We start from the raw sequence: 6,269 nt of genomic DNA, 5'->3' as shown, positions 1-6,269 counted from the left end.
GGGCCGGCATGGGAGGGTGCAGAGGACATTGAGACCCGGTTAGGGAGAGCACCTGACCCAGCCTGGGTGTCGAAACGGGCTTCCTGAAGGAAGGGACATCTGAGACCTGGGGCCCGGTGGATGACTTAGTATTACTCATTTCCTGAAAGGAGAATTTCACCCTGTTCCAACTTGTAGTTCTCTGATTGCTAAGGAAATAGGACATCGTTTTGTGATTTTAATGGTCTAATATGTTTTGTGTTCTTGCTCATTTCCTTTGCCCATTTTTTTTTAAAGATTGGCTCATATCCTTTGCCCATTTTTTTTTTCAAAATGAGCAATTCAATTCAACAGTTTTTAAAATTAAAAAGGGGGAGGCAAAGGAGATGAGCATCTTTTTATTACTGCCTATTTATTGGAGGGATGCTTGGGTGTCAATTCTGTTAGTCACTTCCATAGATTGCAAATGTTTCCTCCTGGTTCATACTTTGGGAATTCTCCGGTTTTGCGTGTATTTACCAACGTGTTCTCCACATTCTTTTTGGTCTTGGTTCTTTGAGGGAGGACATACCCTAAGGTTATAATATGTAATCCGCTATGTATTTTTAACGTTTTCCTTGTTATGGGGTATGGTGTGTGTGTGTGTGTGTGTGTGTGTGTGTGTGTGTGTGTGTCTGTGTGTGTGTCTGTGTGTGTGTGTGTGTCTGTGTGTGTGTCTGTGTGTCTGTGTGTGTGTGTGTGTGTGTGTGTGTGTGTGTCTGTGTCTGTGTACAAGCACATGCCTACACTGGGCATTCTAGGCAGGGGCTCTACCACTGAGCCTCGTCCGCACACCCTTGGAAATAAGATACACAGCAGAACATATTAACAGTTAATAACTGAGCATGGTGGCTCACACCTTTAATCCCAGCACTTGGGAGGCAGAGGCAGGCTGATCTCTGTGAGTTCGAGGCCAGCCTGGTTTACAGAGGGAGATCCAGGACAACCAGAGCTACAATGTGAGACCCTATCTCAAGAGGAGAAAAAAAAAGAAAAAAGTAGTCCTTGACCCCCTACTAGTACAGGAAAAGAAAAGGGCTAAGCGGCCACCGAACCAGAGCGCCCTTCACAAGCCTGGCCTCCAGAGGGCGCGCCTGAACCGGGTGTTGTGTGAAGGAGGCGCAGAAACCCAACTTTTGCAGCGCTTTGGTTTCTCTACCTGGAGTCATTTGCCGAGGCTGAAAGGATACAGTAAGACAGCCGTGTGTGGTGGCAACCACCAGCATACCTTTAAACCCAGCCCTGAGGAAACTGAGGCAGTGACTTTCAGTCCGGCCTGTGCCACAAAGCAAGACCCTGAACAACAACTACAACAAACCCTGACGGATTGGCGCACGCCTTCAATCCCAGCGCTCGAAAGTCAGAGGCAGGCGGATCTCTGTGAACGTGCAAGGCCAGTCTGGTCTGCAGAGTGAGTTCCAGATCAGCCAGGGATACATACAAGGCCCAGGGACTGGAGAAATAGCTCAGCGGTTAAGAGCACTGTCTCCTCTCTCTTCCAGAGGACTCGATTCCCCGCATCCACAGGGTGGCTCACAACCGACTCAAACTCCCGTTCCAGGGGACCTTCACAGGCACCACCACACAAGACACTCATGCACATAAAACAAAATAGAATTCCATGCCTTTTAAAAAATAAAGTACCGGGACACGTGTCTCTGGATCCAAACGAAAAGTCAGAGAGCGTGTCTGGGTTGTCCTAACTCAGTTTCTCCCACGGAGGGGGCTGGAGGGAATCCCAAGCCTTGAGCCTGCAACTCTCGGCTCTACCGCCAGGGGTCGCCGGCGCCCCGCTAGAGGATTCCCCCGCGGGTTGGGCAGGACCACGCGCAAAGCTCAGGACGCAGCGGGAAGGCGATGCGCATCCCGACAGCAGCCAACCTGCGTCCCGGCCGCCCACGGCTGTGACTTTGAGTGGTTTGCATTAGTCAAGGGCGGGAAAAGTTGCTCCTAGTTCTTCATTATCCCTAAGTTTGCTTTCTGTGTTCAATTTCTGCACTTTGAGCCTTGCATGCCCAGATCCAGAACCTCCCACTCCTGGGGCTTTGAGTTCAAATGATCCCACTTTCCTCACTCAGCATCCCGGTCCAGCTCTCCTCCTCAGCTTCCTCCTCCTGTATCAACTTGGGGGGGTCTCCTCTGGACTACAGAAGGGATGGAGAATTGGGGTCTTGAACCAAAAAGTAACTGGACAGCTGGAGACCCTCAAAGGTTCCGCCCTCGGCGGTGGGGAGGTGGGGGTGGGGGCGCACGGTGACCAGGCCGGCGTCCCCACCCGCCTCTAAACTTAGCCGTAGTGACGGCGATCGCGGCGGGCTGGGGACGCAGGGGGCCCGAGCAGAGAGGGGGGCGGCTCGCCTAGGCTGTGAGAACCTCTATTTATAGCGCCCGGAGCCCGAAATAGCGTGGAGCAAAGCGGCCGGGATGACGCGGGAGCCGCCCGGGGCTGACTCACCCGGCCCGGAGTGGAGGCCCCGGCATGGGGGACAGTGGAATATGCCGGACCCGACCCCGCGCCTTCATGGACACCTCTTCTACTAGGCCATCCCAATGTGTCCGCTGGGACAGGTGGATGGATAGATACACAGCAAAAGATGTCTGTAGCTTGGGACACTGCAGTTGGATCAGGGGTAGGACTTCCACCAAAGGAATCGGACGAGGTATGCACATCCGCTTCTCACCAGGAAGAGGGTACCGAAATGTTTTAGAGAGGGAGGCACGGACTCACTGACCACAGACAGCCATCATTCCATAACGTGTCTCCTGTACTGTCCCCGCCACCCCTCACCCAGTCCCCCATGTTCCCTCTGCCTGGAATGCTTGTCCCTGCTTCCAAAGACTTGAGAACGCATCCACTTACTTTAGAGCGCTGTCCCCCTGTGACCTACTGGCCTGGGATAAATGAGTGGTACCCAGGTTAGGCAAGACAGAGCTAAATATAGATTCAATTTAGCTGATTAGCATGGATTAAAAAGTGTTTGGCAAGAAGAGAAAATGGATCCAACAGCAGCTTGCTTTCTGTTCTGGAAGCAGGTGCTATGGGCAGGTATGACCTGGGAGCCGCTGTTACAGCCCCAGGAGGGGTGCACTGCAACGATGCTTATTGGGGGAAGTTCAGCTAGGCTGACAGTGCCACATTGTGCCACCTACACCTGGGCAGCCTGGGCAACCTGGTCCTGAGGTGATGCAGGCCCCAGCATCAGGGCCTTAGGGAGCCCAGGAGAGGTGTGATGACCCCTCAGGGGCCCCTTTTAGGACATCGAAATGACTTCTGTAGTCACGTGTGGACACTTGGCAGATTCTATTGTATTTCCCCCCCAGTTTAATGGAGCCTGCAGGGAATCACAGGAGACCAGACAGGGAAGTAAATGTAAGGGACAGGGGTGATGTCTCACTGAAGCCCAACCAGATGGCAGCTTGTAACAATTTAACAGTGCTAAAATAGATGTGGCACCCAGATGCCAGCCCTCCAGGGGCTGAAGCCAGAGGATGAAAGGTTAGAGGCCAGCTGGGCTACTCAGCAAGGCTCTGTCTTAATAAAATAAAATAATGGTGGTAGACTATCTCTGCTGGTAGGGCATTTGCCTAGCATCGACAATGTCCTGGGTTCGATCCCCCATCACTGCATAAACCTTGCATGCTGGTTCAGGCCTGTTATCCCAGCACATAAGAGGTGGAAGGTGAAAGATCAAGAGCCCAAGGTCACCTGGGGTCTGGGGCTACTTAGAGAGTTTGAAGCCAGCCTGAGCTACATGAAACTGTCTCAAAAATAAATAGGTAAATTAGGAAACAAGTAAAGAGCACTATGACCTTGGCTAGATCTGCAGCGTGTTGAAAAACAGAGTTGCTAGAGAGATGGCTCAGTGGTTAAGAGCGCTGACTGCTCTTCCAGAGGACCAGCTCAGTTCAGGTTCAGTTCCCAGCACCCACATGGCAGCTCACAACCGTCTGTAACTCCAGTTCCAGAGGACCCAACACCAATGCACAAAAAAACACAAAAATGAATTAATTAAAACATTAGAAACAGTGACACCTTCTTACCAACTTCTGAAGAATATTTAATTAATAAGAATTAAATATTCTGAAGAATATTAAACTGTACAACACAGGGTAACATGAAATCTGTTTACCATTAATGTTAATGAGATTATACGTCCCTTGAATTTATCCACTTTCTTTCTTTATCTGGTTGAGACAGAGTCTCTCTATGTAGCCCAAGCTAGCCTGGAACTCACTATATAATTCAGGTTAGCCTTGAACTCACAGAGATCCGACACACACACACACACACACACACACACACACACACACACACACACATGATACAGGGATGGAGGTCAGAGAATGAGTTTGTGGAGTCAGTTCTCTCCTTCCATCTCTACACGGGTTCCAAGGATAAAACCCAGGTTGCCTGGCTCGCATGGTGAACATCTTTGCCACTGGGACATTTTACTAATCCAGCTTCTCCTCTCTCTCTCTCCCTCTCTCTCCCCAGTGTCTAACATAAACCAGTCTAGCCTCAAACTTACTATGCAGCTGAAGATGATTATCAACTCCTGGTCCTTCTGTGTCCTCTCCCCCAATGCTGGGAAGACATAATTCAACCCCTCATCTGGTGGTGCAGTGCTGGGAGCGGGGACTGGATGAGACCCAGGGCTTCTCACATGCTAAGCTAGCACTCTGTCCACTGAGCCTCATCCCAGCCTGGGACTTCTGATTTTGTAGATAAATAAACTAAGGCTCTGAGAGGTTTAAAGTCACAGCTGGGCAGCTCCAGGGCTGATATTGAACCAGAGCAGTCTGCCAGACTGTGGTCTTCCTCCGTCAATCATAACATTAGGCCACTGCTTCTGACATGCTTGTCACACGTGGAGGCCATCGACCAAACGTGGCTGCTTTTGTTGTTTTATAATAATAATTATTAACTTACACTTGCAAATTTTTTTACATTTATTGGAAGGGGAACATGTGCACACTATTCATGCGGAGGTCAAAGGGCAACATTCAGGAATGAATGTTTTCTCTTTCCTTCCACCGTGTGGTCTTGGAGATTGAAGCCAGGTCATCAGGCTTGGTGGCAAGTGTCCTTACCACTGAGCAGTCTTGCTGGCCTAGTGACTTTTTTTGTATTTAATTTTAATTAATTAATTAATTAATTAATTAGGGAAAGGGTCTCTTTGTAGCTCAGGCTGGTCTTCACTGTTGGTCCTCCTGCCTCACAGCCTAGCTGGGATGACTGCCATGGGGCATCAAGTACGGATGTGTTTCGTTTTGTTTTGCAGCAGGGCCTCCCAATATAGGCCAGGCTAGCCCAGAAAGAAACTGAATCCTCTCCCCAAACTATCAGCAACACACCTGCCTCAGTTTCCCAAGAAGTAAGGTCATAAGTGGGAGCCACCATACTTGGCTAGAGTGTTAGGGTTTCTTGACCATTTATTTGTTATTAGGAGGGAGTGGGGCACATGCATGCTGCAGCACACACACGGGGGTCAGAAGAAGACTTCATGGGGTCAGTTCTCTCCCATGTTTACAAGGGATCCTGGGATCCAGCTCCGGTTGTCAGGCTTGAGGCAAGCACCTTTCCCTGCCCAGAGTCCAAGGTTTTAATTTTGCTTTGCTTCCCTGCCACCCCCCCCCCACTGCCACCCAAAATAGGATCTGGCTGTGTAGCCCAGGTTAGGCAGGAATGGGGGCAATCAACCATCTCTCAAGTTCCTGAGAACTGGGTACAGCTTAATTTTTATTGTCACATTAACAAATGTGATGTATTGAGAATGTTACAGAAACTAACAACACTGAGACCCCAGGAGGTGTGGCTCAGTGGTAGAGCCCCTGCCTAGAATCCCCCAGTGAGGGGCTGGGGTGTGACTCAGTGGTAGAGCCCCTGCCTAGAATCCCCCAGTGAGGGGCTGGGGTGTGACTCAGTGGTAGAGCCCTGCCTAGAATCCCCCAGTGAGGGGCTGGGGTGTGGCTCAGTGGTAGAGCCCCTGCCTAGAATCCCCCAGTGAGGGGCTGGGGTGTGGGCTCAGTGGTAGAGCCCCTGCCTAGAATCCTCCAGTGGGGGGCTGGGGTGTGGCTCAGTGGTAGAGCCCCTGCCTAGAATCCCCCAGTGAGGGGCTGGGGTGTGGCTCAGTGGTAGAGCCCCTGCCTAGAATCCCCCAGTGTTGGTTACTCCTGATGCTCCTTATGTGCTCGCTTAGTGTGACTTGGTACTCTTTGGGGATTCAGCAGTGGAGAAGGTTCAGGTACTC

This window comes from Onychomys torridus, chromosome 1 (assembly GCF_903995425.1).
Source record: "Onychomys torridus chromosome 1, mOncTor1.1, whole genome shotgun sequence".
NCBI classification, from domain to species: domain Eukaryota; kingdom Metazoa; phylum Chordata; class Mammalia; order Rodentia; family Cricetidae; genus Onychomys; species Onychomys torridus.
Note: the sequence above shows the minus strand (reverse complement) of the source record.